General features: G+C 33.4%; 1 protein-coding gene across 3 annotated transcripts in view; it reads right to left on the bottom strand.

Annotated features, from left to right (window-relative positions):
- LOC134845320 (Bardet-Biedl syndrome 2 protein homolog) overlaps positions 1 to 21,701 on the bottom strand; it is a 342,396-nt gene that overhangs the window by 244,705 nt on the left and 75,990 nt on the right. The gene's annotated exons all lie outside the window — the stretch shown is intronic.

Here is a 21,701-nt window from a genome sequence, read left to right as displayed (position 1 = left end):
TTGGGGTCATTTCGTCTTTGGATGTTCGTCTTTGGTGTTGTATGCTGATCTATATACTGCAAGGTATAATTTACATTTTATAAAATTTTTATTAGTTTGGTGTTTTAATTATGATTTTGGTTAGTTGTTTTCACAAAAGCTTTTTGTTTTAGTTCGGTTATTTTGAAGAGTTACTCACCCTTGAGTACCTCTTATTAAAAATAGGAGTGTGGTCACAAAGCGTGGATGTAGCGCGGTGGGTTAGGCCGGCTATAGAGCATGCTCAGGACGTCCTCTCTGGTGGGTTAGGCCAGGAGTGGGAGTATGATTTTGTGCGGTTTCTGTGAGAGGTCCTGTTATGTGATAACGTTTTATGTTTAGTTTATTGTGGTTTTTCTTATGTTTCGTTGGTTGTGTCCTTTTTTCAAAAATCAAATTGTTTTTGGTATGGGTTTGTCTTTCGACTTTTTTGTGTTTTATTATTTCTTTCTTAGACTTTATAATAGTCTTCAAAAGAATAAATTATCCAGTTTTAAACTGGGTTAATCCGGTTTGGGTACCGTTGGTTTCCTTTTCTTAGTCATGCTGTTATTCTATGTGTTGTGGTGTTTAGTAAGCTGCATTGGTTAGTTTTGTTTAGTATATAATTCCTTTCCAACCGGGTTAAAGGAAAGTTTGAAACTTGTTATCGTGTGTTAGAGTTGCTGAGTGTGAAAACTTAAAACTGAAATTCATTATTTAAACAATTCTTCGTGGGCGAGCTTGTGCGAGTTTGGATAGAATTCTTGTGCGAGTGAATGAAAATATCAAAAGGTTAGTACTGCATTTGCGTTTTATCAATTTACTACATAGAATTTCAATTTTACTGCTAGTTTTGGGGAAAAATTAAGTTACAAATTTTCATCATTATTAGAATTACTGCTTTTAGGGAAATAATTTATAAATCAATTTACTACATTGGTATGAATTTTATTGAATTTATCTAGTGTAAAATATTAATAGAGTTTTTAAGAATTTGAAGAAGTTTTCGATTTTTTATTTTTCTTTATTGTATTTTGCAGATGATCGTGAGATGAAGACTAAAAATCTAAATAAAACATGGATAAAGAATGGTTAGTGTTTTATTTTAAATTTATTAGTTAAGAATATGTATAAATTATACTTACCTGTTAGTCGTCGGGGAAAAAACCGTGGGGGAAGATGTCGTGGATTATGTCGGAATTTGTTAGTAACTTTGCTAGTATGCGAATGATGTTTTTAGTTTGAAGCAGTGGCCAAAGCAATTGAAGTGCTTTAATGGTTTTTAGTTCTTCAGTGCCAACTGCAAACTCATAAGGTGTATTTTGGATGAGATTATATAATTTGTGGTTATATTTAGTGTTGTGGATGAATTCTAATATGGGGATTTCTATAGGTTGAACAAATTCATGTGGGATAAGGAAGGGTCTGGATTCTTCTGCGTTGAAGGTCTTTGTGATGGGACAAAAAATATACATTTGGGTTATGGGATCATAATTGCGAAGAATACCGTGAAGGTTAGTATCTTTAATGCAATATGTGAAGTTAAGAAAAAATGGTGATGTGTATTTAGAGTTAATAAATTGAAAACGATGGTGTGGTTGTCTTGATGGAGTGTGTAGGTCAAAGTGATTTTGTATAAAGCGGTAATATGTATATGTGTGGGTTTGTTTAGTGCGTAACATAATGTCGTGTGAGCAGTGCAAATCTCGTTCATGTGGTGCAAGGAAATGAAAGGTTAGTGAAAATAATTGAAATCTTTCTTTAAAACTTTCGTAAGCTTGTGTGTCGGTTAGTGCTTCAGAAATGATGTGGTCGAATTTGCGATCAAATATATTGAGTGTAAAAACATATGGTGTTTTGATGAAAATTTTTTCTGTGATTTGTGGGTTAGCGAAGCGATCATCATCTAAAAATTGGTCTTGGTTAGTTCGGATGATGTTATGATCGTAATATTCTAGCGTATATTCGTTAGCTCGGGGTGCAGTGTATGTTTTTAGTGATTTTTTATATCCGATGTTAGTAAATTGTCTATGTGTTAGTGGTGTAGTGAGTCGATATAGCATATCTTGATTTCGTTCTATATCGATGTGAGTATTAGATAAAGGTAGGCAAAGGGGGTTAGTAAAATGATAATATGATGTCCAATGAAGTGTAGGCATTAAAACTTGTTCATCTACAAAACTACGTGTGTCGTTAGTGTCGTTAGGAGTGTTCAAAGTATATTGTGGAAATGAAGGTAGGGTGATTGCTAAAAAATCTTTCGTGTTAGTGTGATTTGGGTGATTAATATATTCACGGGCTATTCCTGGTTTTGTTGGAAATGGATGGTTTGGGAATTTTTTTTTGAAAGTGCGGTAAGCTCTATTAGTGCTAAGTGATGATTCGGTGGATGTGGATGATGGTGCTAGTGATGCGGTATAAGCTGAAGAGGGTGTAGGGGTAGGTGGGTTTGATGATTCTATGGTTGATGAAATCTGGTTTATAGTTGAGGTGTCAAGGTGGAAGGGTTGTTGTTGTAAGGTGATAAAATTATCTAGTTCTTGGGAGATTTGGGGGGTGTCTGGAGAATTGGATGATCGATCTGAATGAAGTCAAGAGTAGGTTGGGGTAACTTGTGAAGCATAGGAGGGTGTAGAAATGGATGGGAGTGGGTTATATGGTGGGATTGGTTGAAAAGGGGGTTTCGAAAAAACTGAGGGATTGGTTTGAAAATTATTGGATGGAGATGGTTCAGAGTCGGCAAATTCATCAGGGGTTTCAATATCTGGGTTATTGAGTTGTGAGATGGAGTATAAAACTGAGTTATGTGAATTAGTGTCTGAATTCATGCCTGATGTTATATTATTGTTTGGGAAATCGGGTGGCGGGAAAGCAAAAAGTGGAATTATTGTAATTGGAGTGTTGAGGTTGGTTGGGTGGGAATTTGAGCGGTGTAGGGATCCAAGTTGTCGGCTCATCGTGGGCTAAAAAAATTATTATTTTGAGACTGAAAAGCAGTTGTATGTGGTTGTTCTATAATTTGTTCATATGTATTTTCATCTAGTGAATTGTGTGTCATTATATGTTGAATGGGACTTTGTGATATGGTTGGTCTGAAATTTGGAGTATGTGTTATTGCTAAATTTTGAAAATTTCGTGGGACTAGTGATAATGGATGGTTATGTGGTAGGGGTGGTAACTGTGGTGCTGTAGGCGTAATGTCTACATTGTTATGTTCTTCGTCATATGTGTTCTGTCTTGTTGCTATTTTTGTGTTGTATTCTTTTATTTGTGCGTCTAAAAAAATTTTGTTAATTGATGATGAAAAAATTCCAAAAAATCCTGCAAATAAGATGCGTGCTACACTTGCTTGTCTATTTACTTGTGTGTGTATAGCGCATGTATTATAGATTCCTTTTAAGAGTGAGAAAAGAAATCCTATAAAGTTAAACATTGCGTATAAAATAGTTAATTTTTCTAAGATGTAATAGGGCCATCCTAGAAAATCAAGAATTTCCTTTTTGAGTGTAACAAAGCTAAAAATATTTATAGGTGAGATATCTTGTGGTCGGTATTTTTCACCGTTGAGATATATATAGTCTTTAATGTCTTTAAAATATCCGCTATAATCTTGTGTATAAATGTCTGCAAATCCTGCTGTTTCGGCAAGTTTGCGTAAGTTTTGGTCAATTGATTGTCTTTGTATCGTGTCCATTTGTGTTAATAATTCTTGGAATTGTTGTGTTCTAATGTGATGTTGTATATCGGATTTTGAATATGTTCCAATTGATTGTAAGTCAATATTTGGGTTTCGAACAATAGCTCTAATGCTTTCAGGTGAAAATTTTTTGAGTGATTGCATTAATGTGGGATATGGGGTAAGAAGGTAATATTTATCTTCATCAGGGTTCAGTTGTACTACATTGTGGCTATTTTCTGATCCACATGGGACTGCGGTATCCCAGAAATAGGTTCGTCTTGAAAGTGTGTCAACGAAGTGTACTTTATTCTTATAAAAGATGGGGATTCTTTTATAGCATCGTTTATCTTCAAAAACATATAGTGGTGATACTTTTTTGGTACAGGTATAAAACCATAAAATGTTTCCTTCATAGTTTAAAAAATTTGATCTATTGCCTGATAATAAATATCCTGCGTAGGGTATTTTTAATACTGCTAATGCAAGTGATTGTAGGATTTGTGTTCTTTCTAATTCGCATAGTTGGTGAAGTGTTTCTAATTCAGAGAGTGACATTTCTTGAAAAATTCGGCTAATTGTGTAGTCTAATTTCATATCTAAGTGAATATCATAGTGGATATTACCGAAATATGTACTATTCATTAGTGATAGTTCTTGTAAACGTGTGCTTCTAGTGTCATGGGGCTTTAGATGTCCACCGGGTTGACCTTTACTTTTTTGAAAATTAACTGGTATATATGATGTTCCTTCGTTTGGAGGATGACCTGTGGCATATGGGTCGATTTTTATTTTTCCAGTGGTCATGTCGAATCCTTTTTCGTATTCAACTAATATTTCAGAGTATTGTGTTTTGTGAAGTGGGTTTCTGTATTTACATGCAAGTTCTGTTTCTTGATATATTTGAAAACGTGTCAATTTATTTTCTATATTGTGTATGTTCCTAAAATTAGAACTTTGTTTTCGTGATGGGTTTACTTGTTCATATGGAATGGACTGTATAAAATATTTTTCGTGAAATTTTATAATACGAGCGTGTATTTTTGCTACTTGAAATGTTGTACATGTAACTTCGGGGAACCAAACAATTGTTGCTTGTGTTCGTGTTGTAGGGTCACAATAGCCTTGATCGTTTTTACAAGGTAATCTAATTCCTTGATAGATCATTGTGTTGTCTGATAAATCGCGTGTGAGTTGTATTTTTTCGAGTTGTATTTTCCAATCGAAAAACATTATTTCTTGATATCCTTTATTTTTTGTGTCTGCTTTGCAGTTTGATGGGTTATTTATACCAATATGTGGTATCCAGTGTTTATCGTGTATGTCATTAGTTAATCTTCCGTGTGCGCCGTTGTATGGATATTTTTCGTCTAGTTTTATATGTCCTTGATATCTTTCAAGTTCTGCTTGATGTACAGAATCTGAAAAAACTTGGAAATATACTAAATTTCTATCTGTGTTTTTATTTTTTGTGATATTTAGTCTGAGTAACTCGTTTTTACAATCTTCGGGATTGAAATTGTAAAAGTCGTTCTATATTACTCTGGTAGAATGATTCGTGGTCAAGTCGGTTTTTATTTCCATTTGAGACTTGTGAACAATGTACTTTCTTTTCAGAAAATGTTGCTGTGAATTTATATCCTATAACTGTTGTTGCTCGGGCTTTTGAATAAAGTTTCGCTATTACATTTGTTGTTTCTATGGCTTGTGGTTCTGTTTTGCATTGTGATACTTGATTTATTGCATATTTGTGTAGTGTTTTTTGTTCCTTTTCGTCACAATCGTAATGTGTTACTAATGAATCTTGGGGTCCTGTGCGGGGGAAGGGTTTATGTTTTGATTGGAGATTACTAGAAAAAAGAGTTGGAGAAAAATCAATATTTTTAGAATATACATGTGTATGATAATCCTGAGTATGGGTTATAAAATGTGATGTAACCAATTGTCTTTTTGGTATATCTGTCGTATTTGTATATTACTTCAGTTGTTATAAATGGTGGTGGTAGTAATTGAGCTGTTATATTTGGTGGATTTAATGGATAGGGATGTTGAGTAATGTTGTTTAATTTAACCGTGATTTCAAATTTTAATTGTAGACTATTCTGTTGGAGTATTTGGATGTTATGAGCGCGAATGTCTTCGTGAATGTCTTGTCTATATTGTAGTCTATTTAGTGCCCAGTTGTGGAGTCGGTTACTTTCTAGGTGTTGTCCAAATAATGGTGGAGGTGCTGTGAATGTATTCCAGTCTAGTCTTAAAGGAATATTTGTTGATGATTGTTCTCGATATCTAGCGTCGAGGTTATTTGGGAAATTTAAGTTAAAAAGTGGTGGTGAAATCTGGCTTATTGATGGTGTTGATGGTAGTGATAATGTTTCTGGTAGTGATGAGGATGTTGTTGTATCCGTAGAAATATCTATTGGATCATTGATTAAATTTGGTTCACCTTGTGTGAATGAATGTGTTGTCCAATATGGTAGTCGTGATGTTTGGTTTGTAGAGTTAAAGGGATTTTCACGTAGTTGTTCAGATGTTGGTGTTGAACCTAAGTAATCTGAGGGTAGGCTTGAGGTGCTACGTTGTGAAAGAAGCGTAGGGGTTTCTGGTAATATACCAATGGGGTTTTCTGGAGTACCTTGTGATGGGGATTGGGGTATATCAAAATGAACTCGGGGAGTTTGAAAATTTCTGTTTCGTCGAGGATGTATAATTTGTCTATTTATTTCTACTGTATTTTGGTTTTGACTAGGATTTCGTATTCTACTTAATTCTTGTGGTAATGTTGGGTATAAGTTATATGTTGGTTCACTTAGAGGTGCTTGTCGTTGAACTGGTTCTAGTGGTTCTGATAAGCGAGCGTGTCGTTCTTCAAAGGTATATGGGTTATCTTGAAAGGAAATTCGTGTAGATGTTTGGGGGTTTTGGGTAATTGAAGGTGGTGTTGGGTTTTCCTGGGATGATGTCGGTGAAGACTGACTGTGTGATTGTTGCTTAGCAATTTTTGATGGTTTTTGATCTATTCTTTTAGTGAAAAAAATTATTTTTATTGTAGTATTCTTCTAGAAAAAGAATTAGGAGGATTGTTGCTAGGGCGAATGTGATAATTGCTTTCTTTATACATTTGCATATTGTCAAGATGAGAGATGATAGAAATGTTATAAAAATTACAAATAGTAAGAAAATATCTGTTCTACTAAAAATGGTTCGTATCATTTAGATAAGTTTTGTGAATCGTACCTGTGGATATAGTCAATAGCTATTGAAAGCTGGAGGTATAGTTCAAATATGGAATAGAAAATTAAAAAAATATTGCAAAAAATGATTAAGATTATTACAAAAGATTCAAAGGTATCAAAAAGAAATATGATGAAAGGTTTAAATATTGTGAAAAAGTTTGCGAGAATGTTTAGAATTATGGTAACTGGTCGAGAGAAGAGCATTTAAGAAATGGCTTCTCGATCGATTATTTTTTGTTGTTTGAGGCAATTTTCAAGTGTGGTCGAATTATTTATTGGTTTTTTGACAAGTGGGTCGAGTTTTGTGAAAAATTGTTGGGGGCAAATTTTATGGTGATCGGGAAGTCTTCTTTGTCTTTATTTTCATTTGTCAAATGATCTGGGGTATTTTTGAGATTTTTATAATTTAGGCTAATTAAAATGGTCGATCTTTTACTTTAGGCTAATTTAACATATTTGTTTGGGGGGTATTTGAGGTCTGAGTTGGGGAAATATTGTTGATCTTTGGTTTATTAGATAAGGGAGGGTTATGATATTATGGTGATATTTATTTTAGTTGTCAAGTTGGAATGGTTTGCTTATTTTTGACCTGGAGGTCGCAAAGTTATAGTTATAGATATGCCTGGAGTTTAATATCGTTCGTCTAGTTGATCTGTGTTAGAGTTAGAGAAGGTGACGGATTGGATGAATCCTATTGGCTAATTATGAACTAGAATCGTTGCGTGTTTGTCAGCATGTTATTTTGAAAAATGAAAGTTCAAAATATTTCAGAGGTGCAAAAATTATTAAATATAAATTTAAAGCTGTTTTTGAAATTCGACTTTCTTTAATATTTTAGATTGTGGAATGAATGTTTTATAGTTTTTACGTGGTTGATTTCTAAGTCGTGATGACTCTCTATGTTCTGATTTGTCGATTTGTTCTTGAGGTATTATTTTTTCTGTCATTTTTCTATTTTTTCTTTCTTTTTGTGGTGTATTTTGATCTAGCTTTTTTGTATTGTTTTTTGTTGTAGTTGATTTTTTATTTTGGTTTTCGAGGTGAATGTCATGTTGTTCCTTTGTTTTATTTTCCGTATGTGGGTAATTTTGAATAACTTTTAAACCTGTGAAAGAATACAATTGAGTTAGTTCGCGTAGTGCGTATTCTTTTGGGTAATAAGGTAATAGGTTGTTTCGATGTTGAACAATTTCTTTTTGTTCTGAGTCGGTGATTTTATATGTGACATCAGTGGGTTTGGCAATTATTTGGTATGGTCCTTTACGAAGGGGTTGTAATTTTTTAGAAATTCCTTTTTGAGTGTTAAAATTGGGTATTAAAACAAATGTTCCAATTTTTAAATCGGAGGCTGGTGTAAAGCGTGAATTTATTTGTTCATTAATGTTTTGCCTTTGTAACAACTTTTTTTTTACTCTTTGATAAATTTCATTGTGTTTTCTATCTCTGTTTAAAATCCATTCGGTGTGTGTACCGGAGGCTAATTTAAGAATTTGTGGGTGATGAAAATGATCTTCATCGTGTGTGTGTAGAGGTAGATTATAACAAATTGAGTCTTTATTCGGTTGACATTAACTTTGTGCATTTTTACGAGAGTTTGCTGTAAACATAATCGGTTTGCGTGGCTTTTGATTAAAAACCATTTCATATGGTGACATTCCTAGAGTTGTCGTGATTTGTGAATTATATGCTAAGGGAAATAGTTTTACATCTGCTGACCATTCGGTATATCTTGTATCATTTCCATTGATGATACATCTAAGATATTCTTGTAGTGAACGGTTCATACCTTCGACTAATCCGTTTGTCCAAGGTGCGTGAGATGTACGTGGTTTGTGTTTGATGTTATATAGATTACATAGTGTGATGATTTCATTATTTATGAATTCTGTACCGTTGTCTGTAACTAAAAGTTCTGGTAGTCCGAATTTAGCTATCCAGTGTTCATAGAGTGTTGTGTAAGCGTAATAAGCGTTACAATGTGGTACTGGGTTAAGTGCTACATAATGTGTAAACGCGTCAACAATTACCATAATAAAGGAGTTTCCTTCGGATGAGGGTGAAATTGGTCCTTTTGTATCAAATGAAATACGGTGGTTAAAGTACAAACTTTGTCCTTTGAAATCTTGTTTTTGAGCTATTTGTTTTTGATTTGGATAAGGTTTATTTAGCTGACATACTATACAATCATTGCATAGTACTTTTATCCAAATTGGTGCATTTGGAAAATAAAAGTTTTGTATGAAATTTGAATATGTTTTCTCTGATCCAGAGTGTCCTTTAATGTTTTGTGTATGTGAAATATTAAAAGCTATTAAAATCACACTTAGAGGGAGACAGGGAACTGTAGATTCATTTAATTTGTATTCTAGAAGGTCTGTGTTTTCGTTAATTGTTGTATTATTAAATTTTCGAAAATATCGGAGGAGTGTTTTATTTCCTAAAATAGTTGTATCTGCCTTGACGGGTTTAGTTTTATATTTGTGCCATGATTTTAGTTGTCTAATTACTGGGTCAAGATTTTAATATTGTTTCAAAGTATTAATTGTAATTTTAACTGTAGTTTTACGTGTAAGTAATTCAGGTGGTGTATTTCGACTTAATGTGTCTGGTAATGCAAGATTTTTTCCTGCTGTCCAAACTATATGTAAGTTTGGGAATTTCATTAGAATTAATTGAAATCTATGAACTCAATGATTTGGATTGGATTTTTGTGCAAAGAGAAAAATGATTGGTTTGTGATCTGTAAATAGAACTGTTGGATGTTTTGATCCAAGTATCAGAAATTCATATTCTGTTAGTGTATATATTATGGCTGTACATTCTCTCATTAGAGTTGAGAGTCGTAGCTCTGCTTGAGTGAATAATCGAGAATTTGCTGATATAAGATTCATTTTGTTTGTGCCATTGTGTGATTGTAATAATGCTGCGCCGATGCCAAAATTCGAAGCATCGCACATTGCATAGAATGGTTGATTTGGATCTGGAATTGTTTTCGAAATTTGTTCAGTTAGGAGTTTTTTAATTTCTTCAAATCGTGCTTGATGTTCTGTGTTCCATTCAAAATTATTTTGTTGTCTAAGTATATTATAGAATGGTCTTAGGTATAATTGCATTTTATAGACATATTTGCTTAAAAAGTTTAACATTCCAAGGAATTCTTGAATTTTCTTTTTGTTTGTTGGTGGTTGGAGTTTTTGAATAGCATCAACGCGTGATTTTAATGGAGTGATTGTTTTTTTTTTCTATATTATGTCCTAAGAATTTAACTCGTGTTAAAAAGAAGTGTGATTTATCGGGGGCGGCCTTCAGATTTTCGTTCTGAAGTATTTTGTGATAGTTTTCTAAGACATTGAACATTTCTTCTTTTGTTTGTGATTGCATAAAAACATCGTCTAAATAAGTGATTGCGTTTTTCTTGAGTATTAGTGGTCTAAAAATTTTGCTCATAAAAGCTGAAAATGCTGCTGGTCCTATGGATATTCCATAGAATAGGCGGTTGAATTCATATTGCTGATTTCCAATAACAAATTGTGTTAAGCGTCGCGATTGTTCATCTAGTGGCATTTGATTATATGCACTATTCATATCTGCGGTTGTAAAGTATTTTCCGTTTATTTTTGTTAAAATAACTTGTATTGGTTCAATAGGCCAATTGCATTTTGATTCGTCTATTAGTGAATTAAGGTATCTAGCGTCTAGAACTATTTTTAATGATTCTCCTTTTGCTAGGATGATAACAGGGTTGATAAATGTGTTACCTTTTGGTTGTTCTTCTTTGTTTACCGGTGAGATAATATTGTATTGTTCTAAAATATCGAGTAATCTGTTTACTTTATCATGTAAGTGAATTGGTACTTTACTTGCTCTTTGTTTTTTGGAAAACTGCGTCAGGTTTTAATGGAAGGTGTAGTGATGAGCTGGTTTTGCCAACATCAAATTTAGATGTTGCATAGACTGATGAATATTTTATTAGCTGTTTGGCTAATTTATCAAATTCGTCTTGTGTTATTTGTGAATGTTGAAAGTTAAACATTGTTAAAAATTTTTGTTGATTCTCTGTATAGTTATTTATGTTGAATGCAGGTTTGAAATATGGGGTTTTTGTGAAATAATCTGTATTTCTTTTTTCATTACTTATCATATTATTTATGGATAATTCTTCATTAAGAATTGTGGATTGACAAATATCTAATAATTGGAGTATATTATTTACGCGGTATTCTTTTTCGTGTATTGGTGATATCGTAGCGTTGGTTTCGCAATAGCGTAAAAGTCCTAAAGGTAATGTTACTTGATAGGGTGTATTGTTGTATACATGTAGAGATGTAATATCTGAATTCGAGTTTTTCAAATATTTTATGGATGAGATTGTGATTTTGAAAAACTTATGGATAGGTTTGAATTCAAAGTCTGACATATAGAGTTGTTGTTTATTTTGTTTTTTATCATATTGGTGAACTTGTTTTATTGAAAAATTATATATTTTTCCTGATAGTGGTTTCAGGTGTTTTCTTTGTTGGTTATATATTGGATAAAATTTTGAAAAGAATGGTGGTTGTTTGTTTAATCTTTGGAAAAATGTTAGGGATGTGTCTTTTGTTTTTGTGTATTTATCTTTGATTAGTATTTTACTGTTTAAAATGTTGATTGTTGGTATATATTTAGAGATAAATGGTATTCCTATGATATTGTGTTTAATATCAGTGATATGAAATATTTGTTTAAATGGTTTATTTAAAATTTTATTCTGCTCCATTGTTCTTGTGAGGAGAAGAAATAATTGAATTTTTCCATAGTTTACCAATGTTGATCCCTGTGCTGTTGCTAGTTTACTGGAGGTTTCAAGAGGTGTTAATTTTGGGTGTAATGTTTTTATCTCATTCCATGTGGGAATGTTTATTATGTTTGATTCTGCTCCTGAATCAATTAAAAAATCAATTTCAAGATCTGGTGGTTGAAATTCTTTGTTTCTTGGACTTTCTAAAAGAAATGGTATTGTCCAAATTTTTTCTTTAGATTGTTCTTTTTGTATATTTTGATAGATGTGATTTGTATTCAAGCATTTTGTTTTGTTGTTTTCATTGGATTGGTTTGTAGTGTTGATTTCGTTAGTTTCTTGTGCCGTTTGTGTGGAATGGATGGGTTCAATATAATAATTGTGAAGGAGTTCTAATTGATTTTCATATATATGTGATGAAAAAGGTTGTTCATATATAATAGGTTCGTAGTCATTTTCGACTGCTATCATATTTATGGAGGTAGTGTTTTCTGTATCACTTTCTGAATCTGATGATTCACAGTTTATTTGATTCAGTTGTAGCTCGTTATTTCCTGTGTCATCAATACCTGGGGGGTCTGATGTTGTTTCTGGATTTGATTGTACTTGATTTATATTTCTTTGATGTTTAGGTGTACTACTTCTGTGGCGATTATTAGAATTATTATAATGGTTATTATTCCTGTGTGGTGATTGGGAATAATTTCTATAACGATTATTATAACTTGAATGTCGATTTTGTGAATTATTTCGTGATCTGTTTTGATAATTATTGTTTGGTCTGTTATAGTTTGATCTATTATATGAGTTATTCCTTGATCGATTGTTCGGGTAATTCTGGTTTCGGTTGTTTGAATAACTTCTATTTCGATTATTGGAGTAGTTTCTATTTCTATTGTATGATGAGTTTCGTGATTGATTGTTTGGATAGTAATTATTCCTTGATTGGGAATTAGATCTAGAAACAAATTGTGTTGTGTTCGAATTTGATCTGGAGTAGTTATTTCGACTATTTGGTCTATTGTAATGATTTTGTGACGAATTTTGTGTATTTCTTCGTTCTGGTGATCTTCCTCTATAACTTGAGTTATATGGTGATTGATTTCTCGTGTAGTTGGTATTGTTCGGAAGTGGTTTTCCTGAACTGTTGTTGCTGTATACATTTTTGTTCGGTAGATTTTGATCTTTCTTCATGTATTGGTAGAATGATTTATTCGGTTCTTTATATTTTTGAGGTTTGTTTTGATTGTCCTGTTGTTTTTGTCTACATTCAGAAATACTATGTCCGTATCGACGGCAATAATTACACCATTTTTTGAAAGATGGTTTGCCTTTAAAGTTTGGGTGTTTTTCGTAAATATTGAGTATTTCAGTGATTTTTTCAACGAGGTCTGTATCTGATTCCTGTATATTATTGATATTTGTGGTATTTGTTTCAATTCGGTTAACATATTGTAATTTCTGATTTTCTGTTTCTTCAAGTTTCATTGTGATTTCCGCTTGCTCTAGCTTGTCTACTAGTTTTCGAAAATCTAAATCGGGCTCTCGAATTGAGGAGGGATGGAATGCTCTCTTTTTTATTGCTATTTTCCTTAATTGAGGTGTTAAGGTCATCATTAAGATTTCTGTCATTTTTGTGTTTTTATTATCGTGTGTATTTAATGAATATGCTTTTCGAACTAGTGTTTCGATACGTACTGCTAATTGTTTGATGGTTTCATTTGGTAATCTGCGAATTTCATTACATAAAACTCTTTGTTGTTGTTTGTTTCTTTCGGAGTCAAACATTTTTGAAAATTCTTGTGTAAATCTCTTCCAATTTGATTTTATTTCTATAGGCAATACTGAAAACCATTTTTGGGCTGCGCCGTCTAGGGTTGTCTGTATCAACGCTGTGCGTCGATGTATCCAGTTTTGATGTAGTGGCGTATTAATTGGTTCAGGTCCTATATTTAAAATTAAATTTGCTGTTACTGCATTTAAATAATCTTCTACAGAATATTCAGGGTCTGTTCCTGTGAATACCATTAATGGTTTGTTTGATGTTATTGATGATCCACCCATAAGGTATGGATTCATTGTCATTTGTAATGATTCTGCTGCATTTGGCATTTGTGAAAAATTAGAAAGTTGATTTTTTGTTATTTCGTGTTGTTGAAGATAATATGGAAGTGGTATTTCATTTTGCATTTGTGTTGGTTGATATGAGTGTGTAATCATTGGGTTTTGTGGCTGAATTGGTTGAAAAGATTGTGTATTAATTGGGTTTTGCATTTGTATTGGTTGTTGATTTTGTGTATCTATCTGGTGTGGAGAAAAATTTCTATGATGTGTATATGGTTTCTGCATTCCTTGTCCGCGATATTCTTGGGTATATGGTGCAAATATATCTGGTTGTAAATGATTATCATCAGAGGATAGGTAATCCGTTTGATGAGGTGCTTGTTTTTTATTTTTATTCTGTTGAAAGAATGGGTAATTTTCACTATGATCCTGTGGAGGATGTGGGTTAGCTTGAAAATTTACTGAATTGGTTGTTGCCATTAGATTATTCCAATATCGAGATCTGATTTGATTATTATTATTATTTCGTGGAGGATAGTTTGTTTTTGATGAATGTGTATAATTATAATTATGTTCCGCAAAATTGTTTCTTGTGAATGTTCTGCGTGTTTTTGACGGTATTGTCATGGGTCTATATGTTGGGTAATCCATTTGTGAATATTTTGGAGCAACCGAAGGTTTAACGGTTGATTGTAAGGTTACTTGTGCTAGCGAAGTGTTTGTATTTCTTGGTGTTGTTAAATTTGGACGTATTGGTGAAATACTTTGTTGTGTAGTTGTTGTTGTTTGGACAATTTCTTCATTTATGAAGTGTGATGGTGTCTGAATATCTTGTTGAGTGAGATTTCTAGTTCCATTAAGGTTTTCATTGTGTATGACGGTCGAATTTAAACTGTTATTTCGAGTATCAGGTAAAAATGTATTGTAGTTTAATGGTGTTGCGTCAATGGTTAATGGTACTACTCTTACATAATCTCTTATATAAGATATTGTACTTATTGCTTGACTTGCAATTGATTGTGGGATATTTATAAATGCATAATGAGACCATTCGGGGTCCCAAACGTAGTCTGACTGTTCTGTGATGGCGGTATCATCGTTTGACTTTTGAGGTCTAAAATTTTTTCTTGCTTGTGAAATTAAATCTATATTATGTGTGAAATAATCTATTATAAACCATGCCAAAATTTTTTGTAAGTCATGTTTTGTATGTTGGGAAACTTCATCTTTAGTGAAATTTTCTTTAATTATATTTAGAAAAGATGAAAATAGTGTGATTTCATGTCGTACCCTTATATGTTTAGATGTCTCTGTCGGTGAGACATTTGAGATTGGGATTTCGTTTTCTAATATTGAGATATAACTATATATTATTGCAAAAACTTCATTAGTAAATATGGAGTTTGCTCTTTGTGAGTTATGATATTGTATGCTTTTTATATATTCTGAGAATACTTTTGAAAATTCTAAATCAAGATCGTCTGTTTGAATTACATATTTGCGGTGATTCGGGTTTGGTGAGGTGAATTCTATGGTGTAGATTCCGTAGTGTTGTGTCAAATTACATATATCTTTCAGATAGTGATCAATAATTTGTCTTTTGATTTTTACATCTGGGAACTCTGTTTTACATGGGCTGATTCCGGGTTCAAACAAATTTAGTAGTAAATTCTTGCAAAGTATATGCTGTCCTCTATCATTGGGTGCATCTACGAGGAAAGGGAAGATATCGTCATCATCTGGACTATCTTCACTTGGAGTGTGTGTTTGGCTCATTTTTTCGTTTAATGACTGTTAATAGGTAATTATCGATGTGTCTAATTGGTTGATTCCAGTTATATAAGTGTACTGGTTTGTGCTTATATTGCTTTTTTATTCGTCTTTTTCCTCTTTTTGATGAATTTGAAGTTGTTTCTGAGTCGGAAAAATATAATTGATCGTGAATGGGACAATTTTTATCAATTGATTCTTTTAATTTATAAAGTTCGTCTAAATTGCTGACTTCTGATTCTGAAAATGCGTTTCTGTTTTTGGAAAATTTTTTTCGTGTGATTTGTCTTTGTTTGTTTATGATTTTTCTTTTTAGTGTTTGTCGTTTTGTTCTAATATATCCAACTGTTTGTGTATGAGGTGTGATTACAAGATCGTATTTTTTGTTATCTATTTCACAGTTGTGTAAAACGATTGTTTGTTTGTTTCCTAGATTTTTAAATGACATAAGGTTTAGGATGACGGATGCAAAAAGTTGTTAGATGATTTCTATTTTCTTAAATTGTTAGTCCTTACGATTTTTTGGTTAGCTTAACCTGGGTCTATTTGTTCAGGGTTGGAGAGAAAAGTATATCGATTCCGAAGAATGATTTTTTACTTTCTCGTGGCTAGTATAAGCTAAGGTGTTAACTTACTTAAACTTACTTAGGGGTAGTGATTGTGTTCAAGGGTTGGAGAATAGTAAATTGATCCACAAGGTTCAGGTATAATTAGAACGCGAGTAGTTCGTTAGATACTATTTTAAACTTACTAAGTCTACGATTTATCCTGGGTCTGGTAAGAGGAGGGTTCAAGTGAAGGATGAATAACCGAAGTTCTTCACACTTTATCCTAATTTGAATGATTAGTTTTGTTGAAAAATTTCTATTAGTCTTGGGTTTTTTGAAAGGGTTGGATAGTGAATCGACGTTTGAGGTCGTTAGACACTAGCTAAGTGGGTGGGGGAGAACAAAATTGTTCTTTTTGATCCAAGGATAGGCCTTGATGATCAAGTTTTGTAAATTTAATTAAATAGAAAATGAATTAAGATCCAAGGATAAGCCTTGATGATCTGGTTTTAAATTTAAGTGATTTTAAGTTTAAAATGATTTAAATTTGTTTAAGAAAAAGATTTAGTTTTTTTTTATGATGTTAGTGAGCTTATGATTGCTGTTATGTTTTAGGTGATGAAGCTGGGACAATTGGATGATTTTATGATTACTAACAGTTTATTGTCATGCTACTAATTTTTATTTTGATTTTCAATAAATATTTTCCAAACATGTTTTATATAATACTGCAGAATTTTAGGAAAACGATCTGAGATCTTTTTATCAATCGTTATTGTATATTAATAGTTTTGTTTTAGCGCCTGAAACAATTATGAAGATTGACTTCAAAATTTTATGTTTGCAAATGAAAATCTAAATTCATTGCTAATAGAATTCGAAATATAAAGGTTTGTGTTGGCTTTTGCCGTACTATCATATAACTATTTGGTAAGTTTCTACTTTGTCGTATGTCGTCTCTGGTTCGAGGTCTTCTTCCAATTCCGGGTAGTTCTCTTATCGTTCGGAATATTGGCTTTGATCTATTGAGTCGTAGAGACATTTCGATTAAATTATCGTCGTGTAACATTTTAAAAATGTTTTGTCTAAATTCTAATCTATTTTTGGTTAATTCTAAGCTATTAAGGTCTTGTTCGAGACTTATGGTCGCACCAGATGAGTTAGGACCGATGTGGTTAACTCATAGAGTAATTTCGGATAGGGTACACCGCCTGCTCGTCACGCTATCTTATTTTCGGCCGGATAGATTCGTGCAACTTCTTAGTCTAATACCGATCCTAATCTTACTCTTATACTATCTAGTCTCAGGGTGTTTAACTAGTCTCTGCTAGGCTCAATAGATCTAGGGTATACTGGTTTATTGCGGCTGCTGAAGTCTTCTTGGAGAGTCAACTAATTTCTAAGTTAAATTCAAATCTCTCTGGTGCTGAAATTACAAGTAATTCCAGCACTTACAAATAAGTGGGTTGTTAGTTTGATGGATCATGATTGGTTAATATTAAATACTTTACAGTGGTAAAATATCTAATTTATCCAATCACAAAATGTAGTTTAGATCAGGTTCCACAAGCTCTGATAACCGTGTAAAAACTAAATAAAAAATATAAATAATCGTAATCAGAATAACCATCGTATTTATAATCAGAATCAGAATATGAGTTATCATAGTAATGATAATAATCATACCCGGGAAAATAATCATTATAATTATAAGTTAATTATCACATCGACGTGTTGCAGTCGAATAACCAGCAGAAAAACTGTCAATTCCCCGGTCGAGGTCTCTTTAAGTTCAGACAACTAGATCAAACACTAACTGTTCAGACAAACTGTTCACAAAATCATTTTAGACTGCAGATACGTGACGTTTTCATTTTCAGACCGGTAGAATTTGAACGGATCGAAAGATTTATGCCAATAGATTGAATTTTCTTCCGCGCCCGAGGGTTAAAAGGTCGGCTATGCAGATGTATTTCAGGATACAAAACAATACGTCTTTGACCCTGAGTCAGAGAGTATATTTCTCAATACTATTTTCAAAATCATCTGAGGTCGTGTTCAGCCTTTTGCTTGCGACTTGACTAACAATGTCTGCAACTCAGCTTAGCCATTGCTTAGGACTTGACGTCAAGATCATAATACTTTACATCCAAAATTGGATTGTTTTGGATTACGACTGTCATGCCTTGTTGTATGAATAAATCTTCAATATCGAATCGGAAGGAAATTGGCAAACACGATGACGGATCTTACGTATAAAAAACGAATGTTTGGTAAACCGTTTATTTTAAGATCTGAGAACACTCACTTTAGCTATTTAGATAGCTTTCAAATGACAAGGTCATACAACCAGTATAAATCTTTATTTCAACCGTTATGGCTTTGCCATTCCGGCCGGATGATATTCTCCCAGGAAAAGAAATTGAAAATATTGAGTTTTGTGTCCCAGTGGGACTTAAGTTAGACTCTGATTTAATTGAGTCCCCGTGGGATTGAATTGAATTTTTGCGTCCATCTGGGACTTTTAATACCACTCCTCTGTACGATTTCTATTTGCGGCGATTTACTTCACTTTTTCGGTCTTCTCGCTATCGTCTTCTATAACCTTTTTTCCGTCTGTCATATTGTTTTGCGTTGTCTCCTCGCAATCGTCTTCTAAGTTCTTCTTGTGAACTTCTTTTGCCTCAGATTCTTCTGTATCTTCTGTCGATTCGATTTCGATCGTCTTTTTGTTCTGGGTATTCCGGTGATTTTTCGCGGAACCCCATCTCGTGAATTAGATTCTTGTTATTCAATTGTTTCCTTCTGTTTGCTTGCCGGGTGGTGAGTCAATGGCGCTTTTTTTAAGGTTCGGCCGATTTCTGTTTCGTTTCTTTGGTTGCGACGATCGGTATCCGATTGTTTAAACTCCTGCCGACTCCGAGGAGCGGTTCCTTGCGGATTTGCTAGTGGCTTCAGCCGAAATATTTGGAAGTTGGGGAGACGTTTTCTTTTCGCTTAACATCTTCGGGGAGGGGTTAGTGTTTTCTGAGGTAAAGGATCAGTCCCAACTCAATGAGGTTTGCTGTTTCAGCGTTTCGTTTTCCATAAGTGTCGATGCAATGATTTCCTTTAAAATCTCCGATCTGAATAGCATCCCTCTTGTGAGTTTTCTGTGCTGGCTTTTCTCCTGTTTGTTTTGCCTTTCTTCTTTTCGGGCTCTCCTGTGCCTGCTTCTGTTTCTTTTTTCGGGTCATGTGTTGGGTCTTCTGGAACATGGGTTGTTGTGGCACATTCGGTTTTTCAATATTAAAAGATTGTTATCAAAGTCCCGTTCTCCGTACCGATTTGCTTGCAACGTAGTCGCTTAGCGCTGAGTGTCTGCGGGGTCCAAAATTTGTTGGATTACGGACAATCGCAAATCCGCTTGCTCGTAGTAGCTTTGGCTGTCTACCTTAAGTCTAAGCCCAAGCTGTGTGTATGTGTACGATACAAATTTTCGGTCCGTAATTTTGTATTTTTTTGAGTATTTTGAGTCTTTCACTTTCGTAGCTGTTCTTAGTGTTTTCCTTTTCACTTCTTTAAAACCTTTACTGATGTTTGTATCTACCTGGCTTTGTAACGTTTTGTATCTTAGATTTAGTTTTTCTCGCTCTTTAGATTATGCCTGCTTAGTTATCACACCTGCTTCTTGTTAGGCTGCACAGATTACCTGTTCTTCGACTCCGGTAGTCGATCTGTTGGCCGCAGTTTTCTTACTTTGTCTTTCTTTGACTAATTTTGTAGATCGTGCATTGCTTCAGCAGAAAGTGGTGGGTGCATTATGCTCTTTGATCTAAACAGACATGTTTTGCATTATGCCAAATTAGATTATTCGCTGAGCTTGTTGTTGCTATATTTGATAATGGCATGTAAGTTTCCGTCCCATGTGGGTATCGAATATCAAAACTTCCATCAACCCGTGCAAAGCCATTTCTGCTGTGGTGCTAGATTTTACTTCAATTGATACAAACTTTGACCATTTATTTATTACTACTACTATATAAGCGTCTCGGTTTAGTTGGTCAAGGATCTTGGGTGAGTGAGATAGAAGCTTTCCAATACTGTTTGTCTCATTGAGTAGGGAGGACATTGCGTTCGTCTATTAGAAGGCATTCGTCATCAATGTGTAATCTACTCCAGATGTAGACCCAATATTGTCCGTAAGCACATTTGAGAGCATCCCAGTCTCGTTTTCTTTTGAAATTCAGTAATGGTCCCATGTTCCGATCGTTTTGTGTAGCCGCTGCTATAAATGTGACCCTTCGTATTTTCTGTAGTTTTCGTCTCTAGAGAGGCGTGTCCTCTTGTACTTCTGTGCTAGTTTCTTAGTGCATTGTGGCCACAATACTCCTAGTACTCATCTCGTGGCTGGTTTCTAGTTGTTGTTGTGTTTCGAAAGTAGTAGATGTTGGGGCTGATCAGGGTGGGGGAATCCTTGAAGTCTCACGTGTTTTAAGATAGAGAATAGAACATTCGGTCTTCAAGCTATGTATTAAGATAGGGAATAGACTTATATTGTATTATGATAGGGAATAGAATTGGTACGGTTTCATGGTTTGTGTGATGCTAATAGAATAGTTTTTTGAGTTTTGTGTGGAAATGTCTAGTTTTTTCGCAAAAATTTCGGCGCGCATTATCTAATTGGTAATTATCAATGGTTAAATACGTGTAGATTATGGAATGAAGGTCTTGTAATTAGTTTTTTGTTACATTGTAATTCAATGGTAAGAGTTTTTCGGTAAAAATTTAGATTTTTTATCAAAGTTTTTTTTTTAAATCTCAAATTCTGAAACTATGCTGAAACTCACTGAAACTTCGAAAAAAATCAAATTTTTTGGGTAAAAATAGCAAAAAATTCAAATTTTTGGAAAAAATTGCAATATTTTTTTTTTTGGAAGGAATTGCAGAAATGTCGGTTATTGGTTAATTTCTTTGTCGCATATAATCTAAATGTAAAAAACACATACGCGTAGAGTTTAAAATTAGTCTTATAGTGTATTTTTTTTTGGAATCATGTTTAGACAATGATACAATATTCTGAATAAAATATGGATTTTTCCACAATTTTCTCTCAAAATACTGAAATATGATAAATTTTACCCTAACTTGAGCTCAAAATCAAGTAATTTATAGTTCTGAAACCCCAAAAGAAAGCTCATATGGGCTTCAAATCTACAGAAGCTCCGAAAAAAAATCAAATTTCAGGGAAAAATTGCAAATAGTTTAAATATTCGGAAAAAAATGCAAAAATTTCAAGTTCTTAGAAAAAAATTGCAGAAATATCAAAGTTTTGGCTAATTTTTTGTTGCTTCGGATCAAAACGGAAAAATAAACTTGCGTACAGAGTTCAATTACGCCATTTTTGCATTTTATTTGAAATGCTGTTGAGACAATGTTAAAAAAATTTTGAAAAAAGAAGATATGGTTTCTTCCATGATTTTCTCTCAAAATATTGAAATAGACCAAGTTTACCAAAATTTGAGCTAAGACACGGGTTATAGAATGCTCTGAACACATTGGCTGAATCAGTATTGAAACTTCGAAAGTAGTAGATGTTAGGGCTGATCAGGGTGGGGGAATCCTTGAAGTCCCCCGTGTTTTATGATAGA

This window comes from Symsagittifera roscoffensis, chromosome 4, assembly GCF_963678635.1.
Source record: "Symsagittifera roscoffensis chromosome 4, txSymRosc1.1, whole genome shotgun sequence".
NCBI classification, from domain to species: domain Eukaryota; kingdom Metazoa; phylum Xenacoelomorpha; order Acoela; family Convolutidae; genus Symsagittifera; species Symsagittifera roscoffensis.
The sequence above is the reverse complement of the archived record's forward strand: the minus strand, read 5'-3'. Positions and strand labels throughout refer to the sequence as shown.